General features: G+C 41.5%; 1 non-coding gene across 1 annotated transcript; it reads right to left on the bottom strand.

The window, feature by feature from the left end:
- Positions 1 to 6,395: 6,395 nt before the first annotated feature.
- On the bottom strand, positions 6,396 to 6,467 carry TRNAC-ACA. The gene has a single exon. It is a non-coding gene; the product is annotated as a tRNA-Cys (tRNA).
- Between the last annotated feature and the right edge of the window lie 20,651 nt (positions 6,468 to 27,118).

Genomic DNA, 27,118 nt, shown 5'->3' with positions numbered 1-27,118 from the left:
TGATTTCTGGGTATTATTAATACATTGTTTATAAACAGTTGCATCCAAAGTCCTTAGAAACACTCAGTACTCAAAAGCTAGTATTCAATTCCCTCCTTATCTTGTTTGCCTTACAACTTTGCATTGTAAAAAAAGTTTCTAAATAAAGCAGCATAGATTTCTAAATAGAAGGTTATCAAATAATACATATTTAGAATGAATATTCATAATGAATTGATCCTAACATAATGACTTTTGTATATAACTCAGCTCAACAGTTGATCAGGTAAATCCAGAAGAGGCTTCTTTGGAGTATTTCATAGCCCTTCATTAAATCAGTCACTGCCTCCAGCAAAATTCTCTGCTCTCTGTAGACTGGCCCTTTATATCATGCAGGAGCCTCCTGGGTCAAAAGAGATGTCTGAAAAAGGTCGTCTTTAAAAGGTCAGGGGTCATTCATCAAGAAGCACTGTTTACTTTAAGCTCAGAAAGCTGACCATCTTCTGCCAGCAGCCATGGGTGATGAAGAGTGCAAGGAGATCTTTCACTGCTGAGCATCTAGGCTTAGTGGGATTACAAAGGAAGGAGAAATCAGCCAGATACATTTCAGGCCTGCAGACCCTTCTTATATTTATAACAACATGTTTTCCTAGTAACAGTTTATTTTGCTGAAAACATTTAATAAAAACTTTCAGAGCCTCTTATGAGAAGATGGTTTCACATTCCCTAGTCAAGCACCTGCCTGACTTTAATGTGCTACTATTTTCGGTCCTGGAAACATATACCCCCTTCCATAAGACTCAAACTGGTCTCTTTATAATTACCAAGCTCACAGTCCCTAAGAATAGAAATAGGTGCAGAGGCTTTTTCTGGATAACTCTGGTGAACTGTCTTCTCTCAAGCCCTTAGCAGCTGGGGAAGCAAACTCATGGGAAAGAATACTACTTCTAACACAACACACTTCAAAAAAATTATTTAAGTATAGTTGATTTACAATGTTGTGTTAATTTCTATTGTGTGATACATACATATATATATATTATTTTTCATATTCTTTCCCATTATAGTGTATCACAGGATATTGAATGTGGTTCCCTGTACTATAAGGTTGGACCTTGTTTATCCATTCTGTATGTAATATTTTGCATCTGCTAATCCCAAACTTTGGATCCATCCCTTCTACTCCCCCAACTCAGCAATCACAAGTCTGTTCTCTGTATCTGTGAATCTGTTTCTGTTTCATATATAAAGTTCATTTGTCAGCACAACACAATTTCAAGACAACAGCTCACACAACATTCTTTCACTGATTTTGACCCATGTTCTCCTGGTTTTGAAAGTTCTTCTCACCTGAGTTTTCTCCCAGCTATCTTAAAGCAACCTCTGTGCAGTTCTGGATAAGATCTAACAGACTGATCAAACATACAGAGAGATTTGGATTGGAACTTGGGACCAGGGGACATCCATCCCTTGGGCTTTCTCGTTCACTAAATGGCCATTTTAATTCACAGTAGAGTCACAGGCTGGTTGGGCTTCTAAGATTGTGTTTAATGTAAAAAGATGTACATGGTGCTCAATCACTCAGTCGTGCCTAACTCTGTGTGACCTCAGGGTCTGTGGCCCGCCAGGCTCCTCTGTCCATGGAATTCTCCAAGCAAGAATACTGGAGTGGGTAGCCATTTCCTTCTCCAGGGGATTTTCTTTACCCGGGGATTGAGCCTGCATCTCCTGCGTCTCCTGCATTGGCAGGAAAATCCTTTACCATTGAGCCACCTGGGAAGCCCCAAGGCAAAAAGACACATAAGTTAAAAATTACCCTAGGAAATCCCTAAAATTGCCCATAAATTCTGATTTCGGGTTTTGAGTATACAACCCTGTGTAACATAATACGTGAATCTGCATGATTGTGTACAATAGATAATTTATAAGTGCACGTGTTTATTCAGTATGTAATAAGAGCATATATTCAGAAGAGCATTTGCTAACATTTTTATTTTCCAGCCTCCCACCCCCACAAACAGAGTGGTTGAATTTGCATAAATTAAATTTACTTGAATTGAAGATGGATCGCTACTGCATCAATCAGAGGTACTACTTGCCCTCTGAGTACTAACCTGAAGCCTTGATTTCTGTTCTGTGCTTGAAATAAGCCTATTTGGAACCAACTATGTACCTGAGATCATTTTTCCAAATGAAGTTTTCAGGAATATCAACGACCTTACTTAGACAAACAACATAATCACAAGAAACTAGTACTTGGGCCATCTGATTATCTAGGAAGGCAGGCAGTTTTTCTTTCTCAGCCAGAGCCATGATCTTTCCAAATTCCTATCCTGCCTTTCTTCCATAAAATGATTCATTCACTTGATGGACTTTAGATGTAGTACTTGAATTTTTTAAAAAAGCCATTAATGTAAAACATGTTCCATTTCCAATATTGTAATAAGTAATCAAATTTAAATTATTTGAAAGGCTGAAGTGAGTGCTTTGAGGTTGTGTATATCTGTGTGTGTACGTGGAGGGTGGGGAGGACCAGATTGCACAACCTCTAAGCCGAGTTATACCTCTCAAAATACACCTCTAGACCACATATTTACCCTTTTGCTGAGAATGGATGTGTTTCTTCAGTTCTCATTTTGCAGAGCTGCACTTTCTAAAGTTGAACTCTCATTGCTACTGGTGTAAAGACCAGGATGAAGACTCCACAGAGAAAATAAGAACGCTGTCCTCTACCCAGTGTCTGAGGAGTGGAGAATGTAGAATCCTCATAATGGAACACCAGGTAACTTGGAAAAACTGGGATAACTATAGCTAACATGCTGAGGAAGAGGATCAGAGAGGTAAAGCACAAATGTGTGAAGTACTTAAAATACTGCCTGTATACAGGGAGTTCTGCATTGTTGTTAGTATGGCTTCTGTTGCTCGTCTCATGACAACAGGCATCCTGGGAGTGGTTTGAATTTTTTGGAACCATCTCAGTTCAGTTCAGTTCAGTTCAGTCGCTCAGTCGTGTCTGATTGCTTGAGACCCTATGAATCGTAGCACACCAGGCCTCTCTGTCCATCACCATCTCCCAGAGTTCACTCAAACTCATGTCCATCAAGTCAGTGATGCCATCCAGCCATCTCATCCTCTGTTGTCCCCTTCTCCTCCTGCCCCCAATCCCTCCCAGCATCAGGGTCTTGTCCAAAGAGTCAACTCTTCTCATGAGGTGGACAAAGTATTGGAGTTTCAGCCTCAGCATCAGTCCTTCCAATGAACACCCAGAAATGATCTCCTTTAGGATGGACTGGTTGGATCTCCTTGCAGTCCAAGGGACTCTCAAGAGTCTTCTCCAACACCACACTTCAAAAGCATCAATTCTTCGGTGCTCAGCTTTCTTCACAGTCCAACTCTCACATCCATACATGACCACTGGAAAACCATAGCCTTGACTAGATGGACCTTTGCTGGCAAAGTAATGTCTCTGCTTTTGAATATGCTATCTAGGTTGGTCATAACTTTCCTTCCAAGGAGTAAGCATCTTATAATTTCATGGCTGCAGTCACCATCTGCAGTGATTTTGGAGCCCAGAAAAATAAAGTCTGACACTGTTTCCACTGTTTCCCCATCTATTTGCCATGACCAGATGCCATGATTTTAGTTTTCTGAATGTTGAGCTTTAAGCCAACCTTTTCACTCTCCTCTTTCACTTTCATCAAGAGGCTTTTTAGTTCCTCTTCACTTTCTGCCATAAGGGAGATATCATCTGTATATCTGAGGTTATTGATATTTCTCCCGGCAATCTTGATTTCAGCTTGTGCTTCTTCCAGCCCAGCATTTCTCATGATGTACTCTGCATTTAAGTTAAATAAGCAGGGTGACAATATACAGCCTTGACGTACTCCTTTTCCTATTTGGAACCAGTCTGTTGTTCCATGTCCAGTTCTAACTGTTGCTTCCTGACCTGCATATAGGTTTCTCAAGAGGCAGGGCAGGTGGTTTGGTATTCCCATCTCTTTCAGAATCTTTTTTGTTTAATCTTTTAAATTTACATTTATTTATTTTAATTGGAGGCTAATTACTTTACAATATTGTATTGGTTTTGCCATACATCAACATGAATCTGCCACGGGTATACATGTGTTCCCAATCCTGAACCCCCCTCCCACCTTCCTCCCCATACCATCCCTCTGGGTCATCCCAGTGCACCAGCCCCAAGCATCCTGTATCCTGCATCGAACCTGGACTGGCAATTCATTTCTTATATGATATTATACAGGTTTCAATGCCATTCTCCCAAATCATCCCACCCTCTCCCTCTCCCACAGACTCCAAAAGACTGTTCTATACATCTGTGTCTCTTTTGCTGTCTCGCATACAGGGTTATGGTTACCATCTTTCTAAATTCCATATATATGCGTTAGTATACTGTATTGGTGTTTTTCTTTCTGGCTTACTTCACTGTATATAATTGGCTCCAGTTTCATCCGTCTCACTAGAACTAATTCAAATGTATTCTTTTTAATGGCTGAGTAATACTCCATTGTGTATATGTACCACTGCTTTCTTATCCATTCATCTGCTGATGGACATCTAGGTTGCTTCCATGTCCTGGCTATTATAAACAGTGCTGCGATGAACATTGGGGTACACGTGTCTCTTTCAATTCTGGTTTCCTCTGTGTGTATGCCCAGCAGTGGGACTGCTGGGTCATAAGGCAGTTCTTTTCCAGTTTTTTAAGGAATCTCCACACTGTTCTCCATAGTGGCTGTACTAGTTTGCATTCCCACCAACAGTGTAAGAGGGTTCCCTTTTCTCCACACGCTCTCCAGCATTGATTGCTTGTAGACTTTTGGATTGCAGCCATTCTGACTGGCGTGAAATGGTACCTCATTGTGGTTTTGATTTGCATTTCTCTGATAATGAGTGATGTTGAGCATCTTTTCATGTGTTTGTTAGCCATCTGTATGTCTTCTTTGGAGAAATGTCTATTTAGTTCTTTGGTCCATTTTTTGATTGGGTTGTTTATTTTTCTGGAGTTGAGCTGTAGGAGTTGCTTGTATATTTTTGAGATTAATTGTTTTTCAGTTGCTTCATTTGCTATTATTTTCTCCCATTCTGAAGGCTGTCTTTTCACTTTGCTTATAGTTTCTTTTGTTGTGCAGAAGCTCTTAATTTTAATTAGGTCCCTATGTTTATTTTTGCTTTTATTTCCAATATTCTGGGAGGTGGGTCATAGAGGATCCTGCTGTGATGTATGTTGGAGACTGTTTTGCCTATGTTCTCCTCTAGGAGTTTTATAGTTTCTGGTCTTACGTTTAGATCTTTAATCCATTTTGAGTTTATTTTTGTGTATGGTGTTAGAAAGTGTTCTAGTTTCATTCTTTTACAAGTGATTGACCAGTTTTCCCAGCACCACTTGTTAAAGAGATTGTCTTTAATCCATTGTATATTATCGCCTCCTTTGTCAAAGATAAGGTGTCCATATGTGCGTGGGTTTATCTCTGGGCTTTCTATTTTGTTCCATTGATCTATATTTCTGTCTTTGTGCCAGTACCATACTGTCTTGATGACTGTAGCTTTGTAACAGAGACTGAAGTCAGGCAGGTTGATTCCTCCAGTTCCATTCTTCTTTCTCAAGATTGCTTTGGCTATTTGAGGCTTTTTGTATTGTCATACAAATTGTGAAAGTATTTCTTTCAGAATTTTCCACAGTTTATGGTGATCCACACAGTCAACGGCTTTGGCATAGTCAATAAAGCAGAAATAGATGTTTTTATGGAACTCTCTTGCCTTTTCCATGATCCAGTGGATACTAGCAATTTGATCTCTGGTTCCTCTGCCTTTTCTAAAACCAGCTTGAACATCTGCAAGTTCATGGTTCACATATTGCTGAAGCCTGGCTTGGAGAATTTTGAGCATTACTTTACTAGCGTGTGAGATGAGTGCAATTGTGCGGTAGTTTGAGCATTCTTTGGCATTGCCTTTCTTTGGGATTGGAGTGAAAACTGACCTTTTCCAATCCTGTGGCCACTGTTGAGTTTTCCAAATTTGCTGGCATATTGAGTGCAGCACTTTTATAGCATCATCTTTCAGGATTTGAAATAGCTCAACTGGAATTCCATCACCTCCACTAGCTTTGTTCATAGTGATGCTTCCTAAGGCCGACTTGACTTCACATTCCAGGATGTCTGGCTCTAGGTGAGTGATCACACCATCGTGATTATCTGGGTCGTGAAGATCTTTTTTATACAGTTCTGTGTATTCTTGCCACCTCTTCTTAATATCTTCTGCTTCTGTTAAGTGAAGTGAGGTCACTTAGTCATGTCTGACTCTTTGTGACCCCATGGACTGTAGCCTACCACGCTCTCTGTCCATAGGATTTTCCAGGCAAGAGTACTGGAGTGGGTTTCCATTTCCTTCTCCAGAGGATCTTCCCAACCCAGGGATTGAACCTGGGTCTCCCGCTTTGTAGGCAGATGCTTTACCATCTGAGCCACCAGGGAAGTCATCTGCTTCTGTTAGGTCCCTAACATTTCTGTCCTTTATTGAGCCCACCTTTGCATGAAATGTTCCCTGGGTATCTCTAAATTTCTTGAATGTATCTCTAGTATTTCCCATTCTGTTGTTTTCCTCTATTTCCTTGCATTGAACCATCTAGTTTTATCATTCACTGATCCAAGATACTCCAGACATATAAAAGGCTGGTAGAGTTCACTTTTAATGGTAGATATCCATTTGCAACAAAGACTCAGCCACATCTTTCATTTTTTAAAACCTTTAGTGGGAAACAACAGTTATATAAAGTTTAAAAATAAAATAAAATTAAAAAAAAATAAAAAAAAAACATAAAACAAAAGCACTATTGCAACAAATTCAATAAAGACTTTAAGAAATAAAAAAAAAATAAATAAAACCTTTAGTGGGAAACAGAAGTAGGCTGTGATTTCTTAGAGAGTGAGTAGAAACCTGGAGGAAGAGTGACTCTATAGGTTATTTAGTTCAACCTACTTAGTGTAAAACTGATAAAATTGAGAATAAGAGAAGCACCAATGTAATCAACACTTGTGACTATGACTGTCTATCCTACAAGTGGGTCTTCTTTCTTCATTTGTCCAATTCCAAGGGAACCAGAGAATCAAAATCACACTTAACCATGAGACTGAAACACAGCCCAATCTTCTTTAAAGAATGTGAACGCCATGTATCTTTTTCAATTAGTCCTACTATGAAGATTTAGCTAAACCCACAAAGTTATCAGACACATGACCAAAGCCATAGTTATACATCTCTATAAAGAGTTGAATGGTAGTTTAGTCACTAAGTCGTGTCCAACTCTTGCAGCTCCATGGACTGTAGCCCACTGGGCTCTTCTGTCCATGGGATTCTCCAGACAAGAATACTGGAGTGGGTTGCCATTTCCTTCTCTAGGGGATCTTCCTGACCCAGGAATTGAACCTGGGTCTCTTGCATTGCAGGCAGATTTTTTACTGACTGAGCTATAAGAGAAGCTCAAGGAGTTGAATAGCTGAACAATATATGCATTTTCATTATCTATAATAATAGGCAACCTACCTGTAAAATGAGCAATCAATATGAATATAAATAAACACCAAAATTAGATTTATTGCTAAACTTTTGCCCTAATTGACTTAGTAATATGATACTTCTATCATGAGAATACCTGCAAAATGCTTGCTATATTGTGGGTTATAGAAAACGTTGTGAAAAAGCTAGAAAAATAGGCAAATTGTAAAATTAAATAATGATTATTACAGTGTAACTACACGTGGGCAAGAAGAAATATAGCATAATAACTGAGATGACTATAATATAGAAATGAAAAAGTTTTATCTTTTACCTTGTAAGGAGTTTACCTGCAAGTTGAAAACAAGGACATTTTTGCCTTCTGCATTGTCCTCATCCTCACACTGCCGCCACCACCATTCTCATCATCATCATTAGCAGCAGCATCAATGCCCTTTACTGAGCAGGTTTTAGGAGCCAGCAATGTGCTAAGTGTTTGATATATGTTATCTAATTAATTCTTATATCAGTTAAGTTCTTTATAATCATGACACTGACAGAAAAACTGATGCACATCTTTCCTAAGGTCATATTGCTAGTAAGTGGTATCAGAACAGTGATTTAACTGAACTCTGTTCATTCCAAAACCTAATTTTGGAATCACTAAGCTCTATTGCTAAACTGTGGTAAATCTCAAGGTAAAGGAGTACAAAGTTCAGAACTCAGAGAATATTTTCAACTGGGGATTCAACTGTACATGAGACCAGACAAATAAAGTTGATGACTTATTAGCGCTCTAGGGTTTGCGGGAGAATTGTACCTTCAAGTTCTAGGTGACACTGTGTTCCTTATCGATTGTGGAGTAACATATTCTGCCACAACTTAAGGGCTTAAAACAATGCACGGTTATTACTTCACACCATTTCTCTGTGTTAGGAATTTGGAAGTTGCTGAGTCCAAGTCTTCTGGCTGAGGATCGCTCATGAGGTTTCAGTGAAGATTCTGGAGAGAGCTGAAGATGCACGAGGCTGAGCTGGGGCTGGAGAATCCACTTCCAAATGGTCTACTCACCCATTGGGAAAGAAATCTAGCTTCTCACTGGTGGTTGGTGGAGGCCTTAGTACCTGACCACATGGACCTCTCCTTAGGGCTGCTTGAGCATCTTCCTAACATGGCACATGGCTACCCCAGAGCAAGTGATCCAAGAGTGAGAGAACAAGGCAAAGGCCAGAATGTCTTTCATGACCTGGCTTTGGAAATCACATACTGTCACTTCTGCCTCATTCTAGTGATTACAATATGGGAAAGGACTTCTCAAGAGTGTGAATTCTAGGAGAGAGGGATGGCTGGAGCCACAGACTTCTTCCAAAATTCCCCATCACTGTCAACTTAAGTAAATAGTGAATTTTACACACAGTTTCTATTAAGATGTTTAACCTTAAGACCATGACCATTCTCAGGTATTATCGTGTTTACTTTGAGGAAGCTTTCATAAAATATTTGGACTAAAGATCATGAACAAAGACAACTCATTTGAATGTCTTCTCTGGATATCCTTTAGCAGTCATTATTCAATAACCTTCCATTCTTAATGCATTATTCCTTTATTTTTCAAGGATGTTTAGATCCTGGGATCTACTGCCAGCATTATCATTATGGTCCTATCTTGATATTGAATGAAACTGTAATAAACATAAAGGCCAACATAAGACACCAGGAATTACTCCTTACCATGCTTTTTTGACACTGTTTCCACTGTTTCCCATCTATTTCCCATGAAGTGATGGGACCAGATATCATGATCTTAGTTTTCTGAATGTTGAGCTTTAAGCCAACTTCTTCACTCTCCTCTTTCACTTTCATCAAGAGGCTTTTTAGTTCCTCTTCACTTTCTGCCATAAGGGTGGTGTCATCTGCATATCTGAGGTTATTGATATTTCTCCTGACAATCTTGATTCCAGCTTGTGCTTCCTCCAGCCCAGCGTTTCTCATGATGTACTATGCATATAAGTTAAATAAGCAGGGTGACAATATACAGCCTGACGTACTTCTTTTCCTATTTGGAATCAGTCTGTTGTTCAATGTCAAGTTCTAACTGTTGCTTCCTGACCTGCATACAGGTTACTCAAGAGGCAGGTCAGGTGGTCTGCTATTCCCATCTCTTTCAGAATTTTCCAGTTTATTGTGATCCACACAGTCGAAGGCTTTGGCATAGTCAATAAAGCAGAAATAGATGTTTTTCTGGAACTCTCTTGCTTTTTCCATGATCCAGCAGATGTTGGCAATTTGATCTCTGGTTCCTCTGCCTTTTCTAAAACCAGCTTGAACATCTGCAAGTTCACAATTCATGTATCGCTGAAGCCTGGCTTGGAGAATTTTGAGCATTACTTTACTAGCATGTGAGATGGGTACAATTGTGCGGTAGTTTGAGCATTCTTTGGCATTGCCTTTCTTTGGGATTGGAGTGAAAACTGACCTTTTCCAATCCTGTGGCCACTGCTGAGTTTTCCAAATTTGCTGGCATATTGAGTGCAGCACTTTTATAGCATCATCTTTCAGGATTTGAAATAGCTCAACTAGAATTCCATCACCTCCACTAGCTTTGTTCGTAGTGATGCTTCCTAAGGCCGACTTGACTTCACATTCCAGGATGTCTGGCTCTAGGTGAGTGATCACACCATCATGATTATCTGGATTGTGAAGATCTTTTTTGTACAGTTCTTCTGTGTATTCTTGCCACCTCTTCTTAATACCTTCTGCTTCTGTTAGGTCCATACCATTTCTGTCCTTTATCAAGCCCATCTTTGCATGAAATGTTCCCTTGGTATCTCTAATTTTCTTGAAGAGATCTCTAGTCTTTCCCATTCTGTTGTTTTCCTCTATTTCTTTGCATTGATCTCTGAAGAAGGCTTTCTTATCTCTCCTTGCTATTCTTTGGAACTCCGCATTCAGATGCTTATATCTTTCTTTTTCTCCTTTCCTTTTCACTTCTCTTCTTTTCACAGCTATTTGTAAGGCCTCCCTAGACAGCCATTTTGCTTTTTTGCATTTCTTTTCCAGGGGGATGGTCTCGATCCCTGTCTCCTGTACAATGTCATGGACCTCCGTCCATAGTTCATCAGGCAGTCTATCTATTAGATCTAGTCCCTTAAATCTATTTCTCACTTCCACTGTATAATCATAAGGGATTTGATTTAGCTCCAAAATCACTGCAGATGGTGATTGCAACCATGAAATTAAAAGACGCTCACTCCTTGGAAGGAAAGTTATGACCAACCTAGATAGCATATTCAAAAGCAGAGACATTACTTTTCCAACAAAGGTCCGTCTAGTCAAGGTTATGGTTTTTCCAGTGGTCATGTATGGATGTGAGAGTTGGACTGTGAAGAAAGCTGAACGCCGAAGAATTGATGCTTTTGAAGTGTGGTGTTGGAGAAGACTCTTGAGAGTCCCTTGGACTGCAAGGAGATCCAACCAGTCCATCCTAAAGGAGATCAGTCCTGGGTGTTCTTTGGAAGGACTGATGCTAAAGCTGAAACTCCAATCCTTTGTCCACTTCATGGGAAGAGTTGACTCATTGGAAAAGACTCTGATGCTGGGAGGGATTGAGGGCAGGAGAAGAAGGGGACGACAGAGGATGAGATGGCTGGATGGCATCACCGACTCGATGGACATGAGTTTGAGTGAACTCCGGGAGATGGTGATGGACAGGGAGGCCTGGCATGCTACAATTCATGTGGTCGCAAAGAGTCGGACACGACTGAGTGACTGAACTGATGCTTTTTTGGATGACAAGTATCTATTAGGACTCCTCTTGACATTGTTTTCATTTCTGTGTCCCTGGCATTACAGTATATTCTGCCACATAGTGATGCAAATAAGACACAAGATAGAGCTCTGCTTGGTGACAAGAACTTTGTGGATGTTTTTATTTGAGATAATCGTTGAAAGAGTAAGTTCCAAATTAGCTTCAAAGATATTCACAGGTAGATAGGCTAATAAGGGTATAGAACTCTCCACAGAAGTCACATAACTATGAAGAGAAGCTAGGCCTTGTGCCAGCTTAAGTCATGAAGGGTCCCAACTTAATGGAAAGGTCGGGCCAACTATTCCATCTGGGTTGGTGAGTCTCAGGAAAAATGGAACATACTGAGTTGAAGAAAAAAAAGAAATGTGATATGATTCATGTACCAGGGAAGCTTTGCCAACAGTCCAGTCTATGGTAAGCTCTTTCATGCTTGTACAAAACCAGGCCAATTCCAGTAGTAATAAATCATGAGGATAATGTCAGAGTGGAAAGGGTCCGGGTCAGAGAGCTGGGAGAGATTTGTATTTGAGGCTTCTGGAGGCAATGTCCTGGAGGAGGAAATGGCAACCCACTCCAGTATTCTTGCCTAGAAAATTCCATGGACAGGAGTCTGGCAAGCTACAGTCCATGGAGTCACAAAGTGTTGGACACCACTGAGCGACTGAGCACAGAGGCAGTGTGGCAGGGACACATAGTCATTGTTTAAAGGAGTCAAAATTGTAACCATGGAAATGGAGCCAAGCACAAAGCCCAAACTTGGTATGAAGACAGAAATGAGAGAACAGCAGAGTAGACCAGCAGAAGAATAAGGTGCAAGGCAGAAACAGGAATAGTTTGGGGAACTTGGTTCTGAAACAGAGACTGCGAATGATTTACTCCCATCAAACTTTACGGTCACCACTCCATCAAAACTGCTCTTCTAAGAGTCAGCATTGAGTCCTTGGCTTTAACATTAAGCCTCACATGGTTAAATACAAAGATCAGCTCTTTATCTTTTTTCAGCCACATTGGAAAGAGTTGACTATCTTTTCTCCCTTGATTATATTGACAACTTTCTTCATTTGGCTTCCTGGAAACTGTATTACTTGGTATACTGCCTACTTCATTGATCACTCCTTCTAAGTGCTTGTTACGGTTTTTTTTTTTTTTTTTTTCCCTCAGTGCTTGGTCCTTTCTTCTCCATATATACACATTCACTTGTGATTTCACCCAGTACCATTCAGGACTTTCAGTATGATTTATATGCCAATGATTTCCCAATTAATATCTCCATCCTAACTTCTCTTGTGAACTCATATTCATGTCTCTGCTGAGGTGTCTAATAGACATCTCAAACTTCATACATCCCAAATGGAGTTCCTTATCTTATCCTCAAATCTGTTTTACATGAAACCTTTCCTGTTTCAGCTGATGGAAACTCCATCCTTACAGATGCTCAGGTCAAAATCCTTAGTGTCATCTTGGAATCCTCTCATTCTCTCACCTTATGGCCATATCCATCAGCAAATCCTATGGCCCTTCCCCCAAAGTATATCCAGAACCCTACCTCTCTTACCACTTTCCTTGCTTATTCACTTCCTCTTGCCTCCATCATCTCCTCCCTGGATGACTGAAGCAGTCTCCTAAGCATTCATCCTGTTTCAATCTCCCCACTCCCGACCTTTGCCTGCAATCTATCCCCAACACAGCAACCAGATTCTAAAGTCAGAGCAGGTCATTCCTCTGCTCAAAACCCATTTTCCAAAAGAGTAAAAGCCAGGTTCCTTATAATACCCAAATAGACCCTTATGAGCTGACCTCTCCCTTATTTTTCTGATTTATCTTTATTTCTCTCTCCCTTACTCTCTGTTCCAGCCATAATGGCCTCTTTACTGTTTTTTAAAAATGTGAGGTACTTTGCACTTTTGTGGATCACATTGGCTGTTCCCTCTGCCTGTCATCCTCTTCCCCAACAAAGTTAGTTCCCTCTCTTTCTTCAAGTTTTCGCTGAAGTGTCAGTTTCTCAAGGTCTGACACTTGAGGTCTGCCCTGGCCATCCTAGTCAAAATGTAAACCTGCTCTGAACTGTTTCACCCTGATGACCTTTCACTGTTCACGGTGTTAAATAGTACTTACTACTTTCTAATACACTATGAAATTTGCTTATTTATACTTATTTATTGTGTTCTTCATTGTCTGACTCTCTCCATAGCTAGATGGAGAAAGAGCAGGGCTATCTGACTGTTTAGTTAACCCACATTCCCAAGCATTTTGCAGAGCATCTGGTGTGAGGTAGGTGCTCTGTAAATGTGTTAAGGAAATAAGTGATTTTGCATATTAAAGGGATGAGTTTTGATGCACTGTGGAGGGGAGAAGTCTGAAGAAAAGTGAGAGGTGAAGAAGACCAAGTAGGAGCCTAGCATTTCAGGTGAGAGGTGACAGCGGTTGAGTAATCCAGTTTCTGGCCCAGTCGTGTTGTCTGGACAGAGCTGGCCTCACTGGGAGTGATTGCTGAACACTGTGTCCTCGTTTGGTCCTGGCCTTACTCTTAAATCTTGATGGATAGTGTCTCTTTAAAGCCTGGCTTAAATGTTAATATCTATGTGAAGCCACAATCAACTTCTGTCCCATCCCACGCCAAATTCATTACTGCTTCGCTTGTTTTCACAACATCATACCCATCCCTTTTATATAACACTAGCTGCACTATATGAAAATTAGAATACATGCCTTTACATAGCCGTGACTGTATGCTTTTCCTGCCAGACTGTGAAGCTCTAGAGAAGAAGTGATTACTTTTTTATTTTTTGGTCTTTATCTTTGTAACTAACCTGAGATTAATACCTGACCATTGTAAATGGTCAGGCAATAAATGACAATTATTTTCAATCCAACTGAATTAATTTCACTTTAAAGATGAATATCTTTTTGTCTTAAATGGTATTAGTGTAATCATGTAGTAGCAATAGATGCAAAATAATTCTGAAAGAAGTTATGCAGTTTTACAATTTTTAAAATAATTTTTTAAGCGAATGAGAGGGACTACAATTTTAAAAAAATTTAATGGCTAGTTCAAGCATAATAGTTTGTGTTTTGGTTTTGTTATTTTGCCAGGAAAAAAAGATAAGAATTTCAGGTGCTCGCTCATTAAGTCCCAAGTTTCTGGTCTGAAAGGTGAAGCCTGTCTTCAGCTACAAAGAAGCAGATTAAACCAGTTGTGCTGTCGGCATGAAGCATTTGGAAGCAGGCCAGAACTGCCTAAGATTTTTTTTTTTCCTTCTTATTCTCTTCCTTTCTGCCAGGCTCACTCAGTGAATCCATTTGCAGAATCAAATGAAAATCAATCCCTTTTATGCAAACCTTCCTGAAGCAACAGGGCTATGTTTGGTCACAAGAGTGGAGGTTCGTGCAGTGAAAGCCCTCGTGGTGATTTCTGCCCACCCAGGGCTTGCCAAGGTCCACTCCACCACGTAGTGATGAAAGGGAGGATCAAGCAGCTTTCTCAAAGCCCAGCTCCATCAGACAGGCCTTTTCTAAATATAGCAGACTTCAGTAAACAGCGCTGCGAACGTGCAGTGTGCTTGCTGGAGAATATATCTACCTCCATCAAAATTTTATGCATGCATGTACATATCTAGATCTTGTTGGGCCCTTTTTTATCAATTAAAATGCTAAGTAAATTCTCTTTTTCTTTTAAAAATTGACATTTGATCAGTTTCTGCTCAGCGCTTTAGATCAACTAACTTGAGAGAAAGGGCTCTGAATGAGGGAAGGTTGACTAAATGAAGCTTAACCACAGACAAAGCTGAGGTCTCTGGGATTCTTGAAAGTATCACCATAGACCAGGTTACTGTGTCCAAGATATGAGACTTCCGCCAGTCAAAAGAGGACTGGTTTAATCAGATTAAGACATTGCATTGCTATAGACAGATTCTCCTGAGCAGTGACGCTGATATAATTATAAAAATGTGTTCTGTTTTATTGTCTGAAGCCCCCAGTGGTGAAGGTACTGTCCTTATTTTTGGTTTGTGTACACCTTTGAGCCTGATGGAAATTACAGATCTTTGTTCTGGAGCCAGCACCTGATCCTTGGGCTTCAGTTCACTCTCACCTAAAAAAAGATCAGTAGAGAAAGCATACCAAGTGTGCAGAGCTCAACAATGGTTTAGGACAGGCACCAAGAACATGATCTCCAAAGGATCCCTGGGGATCACCACCAGAGGATGTGAAGGTTCAAACTGACTTTGGCCCATGAAGCCCGCATGCAGGTGGGAGAGACACGGAAATCTGAGAGGTGACACTCTCTGATATCAGCTTCCCTCACCACTGAGCTCAGTCGCTTTAGTTTTTACATAAAAGAAAGTTCAAAACCTCAGTGATTCATGACTCTTTCCATCTACTGTTTTTAATACTTGTGATTAGGGGGTGGGAGGTTTTTCATATACACCAATTTCTACTTTATTCATCTATCAAGTCAACCCAGCAAATTAGGATCCCAGTTTTAGAAAACAAATCTTTCAGTTTTGAACTGGATAGAAAAGGAAATAAAACATTAGATAATGCTACCAAATATGAGAGAGGTAGATTCTGATAGATAGGACCAAACAGGAAAAGTTAAGAAGTTTAATTTCTTTTTCTTGTACTCTGCTTTAATCTTTTTTTTCCTTTTTGTGCCTACCAACTATTTGTGTAAACTTTATGTGCTTCAGTTCCTCCATCTTCAAAAAGAGTGCAAAGTAGGGATTTATGCATTTGCAAGATGAGAGGTCCACTCTAGGAAAATCCAAACTAACACCTAAAAAAATAACTGACAATATATACATTAACTGTGGTTTTCTTCTTTACAAAAGGATTCCTCAGTAGGTTCCTTTAAATCAGAATTGCACAGACCAGAGCTTTTACACACAGCTGTTAGCAGTGGAAAGAATCAAGAGACCTCAGTTAGAGTCCCAGCTACACCATTTATTAGCTGTGTGACCTTGAGCACTTAAGCCAGTTAACCTTTTTGAGCTTCTGTTTTCTCTTCTGTAAACGGAGATAACAACATCTACTTCACAGACTGGTTAGGATCAGATGAGATAATTTGTGTAGAAGCACTTGGTTAACATCACTCATTTATCTGTGAGTTCAGTGAACATTTAGGGAGCAGGCACCATGTGCCAGGCACCATTAGGCACTGATATTGTGATCAGCAGTGTGTGGCACTTTCATTTCCAATTTTCATCTCTTACGGACTTCTGACTTGATTTGTATGTAGTAAAACCCCAACTTCTCAGAATTATATCAACCAGGTAAAGTGAAAGGCAATTACACATATTCATTTACTTCCTTGTATATTTCATATGCACCATGAATTTATGAACCAAAGACCTACTTCTAGAAGACTTATCATCTTGATTGGCTAATGTGAAATAAGGGAAGGTGTGGGACCCTCAACTTTTCCCAAACAGAATGGAAAGGAAATACCTCAGGGTATGTGGGTGCAGATGTTACTGAAGGGCTGACCATTCTGAAGACTCTTCTAAGTTTCTCCGTGGCTCATATCTGGGGCCCTGGAATTGGGCACTATGGCAAGGTGTCCTTGTTTGGGCTGGTTCTTATGTTCCAGAGCCAGGGTATATTGATGGAAGCCCTCCCTCAGTCTATTCTCATGCCAATTGCCTTGTACCACCTCCCTTTGTCCTTCTTCAACCACCTGAGGGCCCACTGCTGTATGCCTTCCTTTTCTCTCTCAGCTCCTGTGTGAAGCAAGGACTGTTTCAGTCTTGCATTAGATCCTAAGAGCAACCATCCGGAATCTTGCCTTACCTTCACCTCTTCTATTTAGTAGGACTTTTATACCTCATAGAGTATTCTCAAGCAGCTGTGTAGACTATCTCTAGAAATGTTTGTTTGCACAGCCATAGGGAGCAGGAAGGCACAACTCCAAGAGGCTTTAACACACTGTGGTCTATATCAGCAGCATCTCCCGGAGTTGCTCAGTGCACAGCCTACCAGCCACATCTGGTAGCCTTGATAGGAAAATTAGAAGCTTGGGAAGAGTCCCTGAAATTGAATCTGAAGCTTGATCACATGTGAGGGCCACACTCTTTCATGGCCCCCAAATTGTTCTGACCACTTCAATCTAGCTTTCTAGTCAGCAGTCATGTCCTGTCTACGTACAGGCATGCTTAATGTCTTGGAATCTATCTCCTACACTCCATTCAAATTGTCACCACCTCAGTGCAGGTCTTCTGTCATCTCTCGCCTGAATTCCTAGAGCCACCTCTTCTTTGGTCTCACTGCTTTCTGTCCCCCCTCCCACCACCATCCATTTGCTAGTGTTGACAGGGTGACCCATCTCAATCACAAGTCTCATTTTGTCATGCCCCTGTTTGCAATCCTTTAATACCTTTCTATTGCCCTCATGATAAAGCCCAGAGTCCTTGGCATGGATACAGAACCCTTCATGATTCTACCTCCTGCTCTGGTTTTCTGCTTCTAAAACACTGTACTAGCCCAAGTCAAGTCCAGGCCTTTGTCCAACATCTGCCCTGCCAAGAAGGCCCTTCCATCCCCCGCCCCTTCCTCCTGACCAAACCCAGCTCAGTGTTGAAGACAAAAGCAGGGACTGTGCATTTAATAATGAAAATACCTCTTAAGCCCCAAAAGTGTGGAACCTTGAAGAAAGGTGAGGAAGAAAATCATGGCCGCACCTGCTAGTTCACAGGGGTTAGATCTTGGTGGCAAGAAGTGCAGAGAGCCCTGAGGAAAGCAAGTCCATTCTGAATCTATTGATCTCTGTTCTTTCCTGGCCTCTGGGCCACCATACAAAGAAAACCAGATGGCAGAAAGGCCCCATGAGTGGCAGCCTCAAGTTGCCTGGGAAGTAAAACAGAAAATGCAGCAGAAAAAGTTCAAGCATAGGAACCAGAAAGACTGAGTTCTGGTCACAGTATCTTTAGATCTCAGCTTATCATTTTATTGTGAAAGGACTGGACTCTGTGGGACGTTTTCATATTGTGCTTTGTAGAGCCCTAGGGGTTCCAGATGCTTTTCAAGGGCCACCTCAGGGGAAGAGAAGGGATGTAGAGAAGGAGGAGGTAACCCCCAGAGCATCCCCCCTCTTGTCTTTCATTCTCTTCTTCTGTGTAAGAGTGCCTCTGAAAGAAGGGTTATGCTGCTTAAAATGCATTGGAAAGCCCCAAAAGAGGTGAATGAATAGCTGTCATTCCACAAACCAACCTATGCTTGAGCTTCTCCCAGGGTCAAGGTGGACTTGTTGACTGATGCGGTCAGTGGAAACCAGGCAGTACTTGTGACTACTCCCCAAGCCACCTACCCCTCTACTAGCTTCAGCTGGGCTGCTTATGGTTCAAGGATCAGTTGGATTTTGTCCCCAAACCAGTCAGCACCAATTATACTTGTTATTTTGATTGTATTTTTTTTCAGTTCAGTTCAGTTCTGTTGCTCAGTCATGTCCAACTTTTTGCAACCCCATGGACTGCAGCATACCAGGCTTCCCTGTCCATCACCAACTCCCGGAGCTTGCTCAAACTCCTGTCCGAGTCAGTGATGCCATCCAACTAGCTCATCCTGTGTTGTCGCCTTCTCCTCCTGCCTTCAATTTCTCAGCATTAGGGTCTTTTCCAATGAGTCAGTTCTTCGAATCAGCTGGCCAAAGTATTGGCCAGCATCAGTCCTTCCAATAAATATTCAGGACTGATTTCCTTTAGGATTGACTGGTTTGATCTCCCTGTAGTCCAAGGGACACTCAAGAGTCTTCTCCAACACCACAGTTCAAAAGCATCAATTCTTTGGCACTCACCTTTCTTTATGGTCCAACTCTCACAACCATACATATGTGGGAAAACCATAGCTTTCACACCTTTATATTCTTTTAATTGCATATTATACAAGCCAGTGAAATACAGTAAAATGAGTTTCATAAGTATTTCTGTGAATACTAAGGAGAATGATTTAGAAAGACTTTTTAAAGTCACTAATAATATTGCTATGAAATTTCATGTAGACAAGTTATTTCTTTGTAAACATCTAGATGGAATCTACTCTCAGATGGTGTAAGTTACTTGGAGTTCCAAAAAATTGGAACTCTAAAGAAATTCAGCCTGGGAATTGTGCATGGTGCCTTGGAAAGTGAGTTTCACCCATAAAAGGCAACGACACAACTTCAAACAGTGTGTCCACACTCAAAACAGGACCTGGCCTTCCACTAGACACTGGAAAATAAACAGACATCTATGTTTTAAGACAACATATTTATATGTATGCATATTATTTTTATCATTCATCCCTTTGACTTTTTCAATTGGCTGCTAGCCCAACCACCTATGTACATGTGTGTGTGTGTGTGTGTGTGTGTATCTAGAGATAGACTAGAAAATATTCTTTCTGCAAGAACAAACAAATGCAAAAAAAAAAAAAAACACAAACCCAGAGCAACAGCCCCGGATCTGAAGTTCTGTTGGCATTTTTCCTCCAAACAGAGGAGACACTTGTATTGAAGTGGCCCCTGACTGGCCTTGCGTTTGTGCAGCTGCCAGGCTTGGTGGCCACTACAACACAGACAACACGGCCGTTTCCAGCTACAACAGGTGTCCCTGATTTTCAGTCTTTCTTAAATTTCAGCAGAGACTGCAGTATGACCATGGAAAAAAAAAAAAAATAGCTGGACAAGAGGAAGAAAGATAGTCGAGGGTGTGAAGTGAGTGGTGTGCCTGGGGGCCTCTCTAACTGGTTAGTGCATTTGTGCTGCCAGAGGGCTCTGCTTGGTGAGTTCATATTAGGAAGATTTACTGATTCTTCTTTCAACCATGATCAGTCACTGAATGGCTCAGCCCATTTGGGTCAGGTAGCAACAGCACATGAATCACACAAAGCCATCTTTGCCCAGCGATAGCTGTAACTGTTTACAGCAAAATTAGCATTACTAGAGGTCAATAGAAATGTGCCAACTGGGTGGGCACTGACCTAAAAAGAGTAATACATTGGTGCGAGAAAGATGCCCTACCTCCGTTGGTGGAGGTATGCTGCTGCTAAGTCGCTTCAGTTGTGTCCGACTCTGCGCGACTCCATAGACGGCAGCCCACCAGGCTCCCCCGTCCCTGGGATTCTCCAGGCAAGAACACTGGAGTGGGTTGCCATTTCCTTCTCCAATGCATGAAAGTGAAAAGTGAAAGTGAAGTCGCTCAGTCATGTCTGACTCTAGTGACCCCATGGACTGCAGCCTACCAGGCTCCTCCATCCATGGATTTTCCAGGCAAGAGTACTGGAGTGGGGTGCCATTGCCTTCTCCGTGGCGGAGGTATAGATATTCTGAAATCTGAGTGTGGATCCCTGGTGTGCAAAGCAGTTTTGTGAAAGACTAATAATTTATTTTATAAGGAGTCTCTATGACCTGTAATTAAATTACAACATTTAGTAAACAAATCAAGATCTTAGTTTCTTAAATTATAAATATGATAGGAGCTTTCAGAGTGGCAGGGCTTCCCTGGTATCTCAGGTGGTAAAGAATCTGCCTGCACTGCAGGAGACCTGGGTTCAGTCCTTGGGTCAGGAAGATCCCCTGAAAAAGGGAATGGCAATCTACTCCAGTATTCTTGCCTGGAGAATTCCATGGACAGAAGAGCCTGGAGGGCTACAGTCCATTGGGTCGCAAAGAGTTGAATCACTGAGTGACTAACACTTTCAGAGTGGCATATTGGCCCATGTAGAATTCCACCTGGGAAGGTAGACTAGGTCTTTTAAAACCTCTGAAAAGTAAATATCTCCTACATCCAACAACTCTCCCACCACCTCAGCCTCTATTCCTCATAATGGCCATTATCTCAGTCCAGACAGATTTTATGTATACTAAAATGTATTTTCTTTTTATAACACAGTTGAAATCACATCTTATATACTGTTCTGTGACTTGCTCTATGCATCTTATTTTTAATGCTATACCACAGTGGATAGTTCTCTTAATAACCATAAATTATTCAGCTAGCTAGCTCATGTCATACTTTAGAGAGGTAATAGGGGCATAAAGGAAAAAAAAACATGGATACAACACAGAAGGATATAATTTTTTCAAAAACTGCTGACAACGTGGGAAATACAAGGGGATGGGGAAGGAGCTGACGTCTGAGGATTAGACATACCTTTTAAGAGCAAAAATAGGCCTACTGTGATGAATTGTACCACCATCTATAAATTCAGAGCTAACTTCAGTCTCAGTGAGAATGTTTAATTTTCCAGGGGGAAATCTGTAGAACAGAACTTGAGTAATATCAGGACAAGCCCTTTGCATTGTCATTATCCCTAACTGATCTCTGCTAGCTTATAGCAATTCAACTAAGGTACTAATTAAGTAGGAGTCGGAATTTTTGAAAGCCAGCCTTTCTGGTGGAGGAGAGTCAAGCTGTTACGAGGGCTCTTTATTCCTTTGGTTAATATTTTTCCTTTCATCCAGGACTGTGCTTATTCTTTGAGGGTAAGTTGAGTGAGCTTAATAGAGTTCTCTAAATTAAAGGAGCCAACTGGAGCACAGTTCTTGGGGGATGAAGAGTCGTGGTGGTCTACAGCTTCCATCAGTAGGATGTAGTCCTTGAGTTCCACAAGAAGGGCATTGGATTTGGAGTCGACTCATGTGCTGAGTTCAAATCCAGGATCTACTATGTTCCATCCATGTGACCTAGGCATTACTCAACCCTCAGGCTACTATTTATTCATGTGTAAGATGAGGTATATTCATCTCTCCATTACAGGGCTGTTGGGAGAAGTCACTAAGATAACATTCTCACAAGTCAGATCCCTGTGCACACCGTGTCAGTCACTATGCTGGATTTAGAGAGACGGGATACATGCTAAGCATGTGGTGGGCAGTCATTAGAGACTTGTTGAGCTGACATGATCCCATAAAGTCATCGGGAGACTCAAAAATAATCAAAACATAAGACAGTCATTGAAAGGGCTTTGGAACTGTGCTGCAAGGTAATAGATTAAGTAACTCTTTCTACATAAGCTCCATAGGTCTTGTTCCCCAGAAACAGAAATGGAGAGAAAAAGCAGGGAGAATAAAAAGTAAGACATTTCTTGAGACTAAAAGAAAGATTCATAGAACTAGTATCTAATATACCCACTGCAGCATAATTATTAATGAAAAATTCTGTTGTGAAAGGGCCACAGCTTAAGCTCAGTCGTGTCCAGCTCTTTGCGACCCCATGGACTGTAGTCTGCCAGGCCCCTCTGTTCACAGGGATTCTCCAGGCAAGAATATCAGAGTGGGTTGCCATGGCCTCCTCCAGGGGATCTTCCTGACCCAGGGATCAAACCCAGGTCAACCACATTGCAGGCAGATTCTTTATCATCTGAGCGACCAGGGAAGATATTAAACCCTGGCCCTATTCTCCTCAGATGCAGATATTAGATCTATATTTCTCAACCTACGCATTATTGATGTTTGGGGATAGATAATGCTTTGTTGTGGGGAGCTGTCTCATGCATTTTAATGTGTTTAGCAGCATCCCCAACCTTTGCCCTCTAAACACCAATAACACCCTCCACCGCGTTGTGACAACAGAAAATGTCTCCAGACATTGCCAAATATCCCATGGGGAATAGAACTGTTCCCACCTGAGAAACAGGAGAAGGCAATGGCAACCCACGCCAGTACTCTTGCCTGGAAAACCCCATGGACGGAGGAGCCCGGTAGGCTGCAGTCCATGGGGTCGCGAAGAGTCGACTTCACTTTCACTTTTCACTTTCATGCACTGGAGAAGGAAATGGCAACCCACTCCAGTGTTCTTACCTGGATAATCCCAGGGACGGGGGAGCCTGGTGGGCTGCCATCTATGGGGTCGCACAGAGTCGGACATGACTGAAGCGACTTAGCAGCAGCAGCACCTGAGAAACACTGCTCTAGGGTCTATTTGACAAAAAAAAAAAAAAAAAAAAAACAACTTAAGAAAAGATAATGTTCCCAAAATATATCCCCGATGAGGAGACTCAGTACCCAGGTTTAGCTGTATATCAGCACCTCAGTTGCTGAGACACTTCTGAGCTCAGATGCTTCTGCCACCTAGCTTTGACCTTCAGTCCAGCTGCATATTTGTGCCCAAAAGGCAAAAGGACTACAAAAACGAAAAGATCTGCTTTCACGGAAGTCTCTCCGAGACACTGAGATATATCCCTTCTTGTTACTTCCTCTTGCTAACCTTCCTATAACCACTTTGCCCCTTTGAGGCCACAGTGTCAAAGTAGTACTGTAGTGATCATATCTTTCACTCTGTACTTTGGATGCTTTGGCATCTTGGAGCTTGCTGGCCCTGGAGGGACTCCTATCCCAGGCATAGGCAGTTTCTAGAGGTATCAAACAGCTTGCATGAGTGTGCCTTTCAAATGTAAATCAATCAACCCAGAGGTCAATCTATCGACCACCTCTTTGCACATGCAGGGTTACTATTTACTGGCTCTAAACATCTCAGGATCAGGTACCAGACAAGCAGGACAGCCCCCGTTGCCCAGAGCCCACTATTGGGCTAAGCCATTCAAACCAGTCAATTCTAGGCTGCATACCCTCCTTGCCCATTCCTTCCCACAGAAACCATGACAAAGGTTCTTGTCCACTTTCCTCCCTGGCTCCCGCAGCCTCTGACCCTCATGCTTCCCCATGTGCCCCATCCTCTTGGGATCTGTGAGTGTAAGGAACGATCTTTTCAATGGCAATTGTCTCCTGATCTGTCAGCTCCTCCATACCTGGAAAATAAAATCCACAGTTTAAAAAGTGAAAGTGTTAGTTGCTCAGTCGTGTCCGACTCTTTGTGACCCCATAGACTGTAGGCCTCCGGGCTCCTCTGTCCATGGGATTCTCCAGGCAAGAATACTGGAGTGGGTTGCCATTCCCCTCTCCAGAGGATCTTCCCAACCCAGGGGCTGAACCCGGGTCTCCTGTATTGCAGGCAGATTCTTTACCACCTGGGTCACCAGGGAAGCTGCGTAAGATTGAGGGTAGGAGGAGAATGGGGTGACAGAGGATGAGATGGTTGGATGACACCACCAACTCAATGGCAATAAGTTTGAGCAACTCCAGGAGATAGGGAAGGACAAGGAAGCCTGGCACACTGCAGTCCATGGGGTTGCAAAGAGTCGGACATGACTTAGCCACTGAACAACAACAGTTTTAAAAGACATCATATGGCATACACTCACAGGGGCTTTCTTCAGTTCATCAAGCATGCTGAGGCCCTTCCTACCTTGCCATTCCTCCTACCAGAGATGACCCTCTTGCTTCAGAAAGACTTTCCCCCAGACCTAGCCAACTTCTGCCCATCTAAATCTCATCTCAACGGGATCTTCCTCAGAGACCTTCCCTGAGCCCCAGCCTGGGTCAAGTCCCTTTGCCATTGTTCTCAGGGCTCTCTGCTTTTTCTTCATGGCACTTCACATAGCATGTGTTTGATTCCCTGGTGATTATACAATTAAGGTTTGGTTTCCTGCAAAAGATTGAAAACACCAACAGAGCTGCAGTTATGCCTGTTTTTCCTCACTATTGCATCCTTAGGGCATTGCCTGGTACATGCTATGTGTTCAATATTTGTTGAGTGAATGAATAGATGAATCCCTTGAGGCCTCCTAGAAATGAAACACGGAGTCTTTGAAGAGAGCCTAAAGCCCAGCAAAAGAAAGTTGGAAGAGAGGCAGAGAAACATATTTTATTACTGTTAACATGGCTTCATTTTCCCCAGGCAGCATACAGTTGGCAGCATAAGGTGTCAAATAAACTGTGGAATATCATACAACCATTAGAAATCATCTTTGTAATCCAAGTGTTTCATACATATGTCATAGTATATTAAAAAAAAACAGTATGTAGTTATTCAAATTATATTGCAGTTTGATGTTTGTTAACATATGAAAAGGATCCTGATATATTATTTGCCTTTTTTAAGATAGCAGGTTTTAGAACAATTTGTAGAGATTGAAATTGCTTGGTTTAAAATTAGTATAAGGTTATATGTATGTGCTTTTTATATGCCAGACACTATGAGAAACATTTTATCTTTATATGAAGTATCTTATAACAGCCTTGTAAGGAAAATATTATCATTAGTGAAGATTTTTAAGATAAAAAAATGAGATTTTTAGAGGTAGAACACTTGTCTATGGCTCAGAGCCAACTAGATTAAAAGTTCTCTTCTCTGGTTAGTTAGGACTGCTTATTTTATATTTGCTAAATTTTTTACAAATAGACATGGGTTAATTTAATTTTGCAATAAAACATATTTAATTTTAAAATATATTTAAGTGTTTTTAATGACAAAAAAAATGTTCCCCTTTTTTTTTTTAAGTTGAGCATGTGGGATCTGTAGTTGCAGCATAAGAACTCTTAGTTGAGACATATGAATCTAGTTACCTGACCAGTGACCAAACCCAGGCCCCCCTGCACTGGGAGCATGGGCCCTTAGCCACTGGACCACCAGGGAAGTCCCAGGAAAAAAAAAGCAAACGTTCTTTATGCAGTATTTAAGATCTTCCCTGTAGCTCAGATGGTAAAGAATCTGCCTGCAATGCAGGAGACTTGGGTTCGATCCCTGGGTCAGGAAGATCCTCTGGAGAAGGAAATGGCAATCCACTCCAGTATTCTTGCCTGGAGAATCCCATGGATAGAGGAGCCTGACAGGCTACAGTTCATGTGGTCACAAAGAGTCGGACACGACTGAGCAACTAACCCACCACATGCAGTATTTATTGTCAGATAGGATAGTAAGACAAGTATATACATATATATATATATGTATGTATATATATACGGTATACTTTCAGTTGGAGAAGGCAATGGCACCCCACTCCAGTACTCTTGCTTGGAAAATCCCATGGACGGAGGAGCCTCTTAGGCTGCAATCCATGGGGTCGCTAAGAGTCGGACACGACTGAGCGACTTCACTTCCACTTTTTAATTTCATACATTGGAGAAGAAAATGGCAGCCCACTCCAATGTTCTTGCCTGGAGAATCCCAGGGACGGGGGAGCCTGGTGGGCTGCCGTCTATGGGGTCGCACAGAGTTGGACAAGACTGAAGTGACTTAGCATAGCATACTTTCAGTTATATTTTCTAAAGTGCAGAAGGAACATACTAGAGGGAAATGGATACAAATGTTATAAATGAGTCTTTCTTTTTCTCTTTATTTAGACTTTTTTATTTCCCAAATTTCTTACAATGACTTTGCATTTGCCTTCATTATTAAGCAATTTACCAAAGTTGCCTGCTGTATAGCAGTGAGCTCTGAGATACTGCAACTTCAGACCAAATCCCAAGAAAGTATCTGAGCCAATTTCAGCTCTCCTCCCACAGTGTCAGGTATGCAAGAAAGAGATTTAAAATGTTTTCCTACAGCAATGTTAATTTTTATTTCAAAGCTTCATTTTCCAAGAATAGAAAACCTTCCTCTCAGTACACCTTACTCTCCTTCCTTCCCCAGCCCACCTCTTCCTTCACCCCGTCCATGCTCCCATCATAAGGATTTACCACTGTGTTTTAGTGCATCTCAAATATCAGGGAAAGAGTACCTATGTTAATATCTCAGAAATATTATCCCCCCTCACATCAGTGGTGCTGAAACACTGAAACAAGCAATCTGATCCCAAACAGACCATGCTGGATTTACCCGTCTGAGTGACTGCCCTTTGCAAGGTGGACTAGGTTGTAAAATCCACCACCCTGTGACTTCAAGTCAGCCAGGCTGACTGAAGCTCTCTTTCCTCAGGCTGAGGATTTATTGTCAAATGGAGATAGAATCCTCTTTACCTAGAAAGGGTGGTCACCTCAGGTCATCCTGGAGGGAATGAAAGAGTACATAGAAG

Source organism: Bubalus bubalis, chromosome 7, assembly GCF_019923935.1.
Source record: "Bubalus bubalis isolate 160015118507 breed Murrah chromosome 7, NDDB_SH_1, whole genome shotgun sequence".
Taxonomy (NCBI): Eukaryota; Metazoa; Chordata; class Mammalia; order Artiodactyla; family Bovidae; genus Bubalus; species Bubalus bubalis.
The sequence above is the reverse complement of the archived record's forward strand: the minus strand, read 5'-3'. Positions and strand labels throughout refer to the sequence as shown.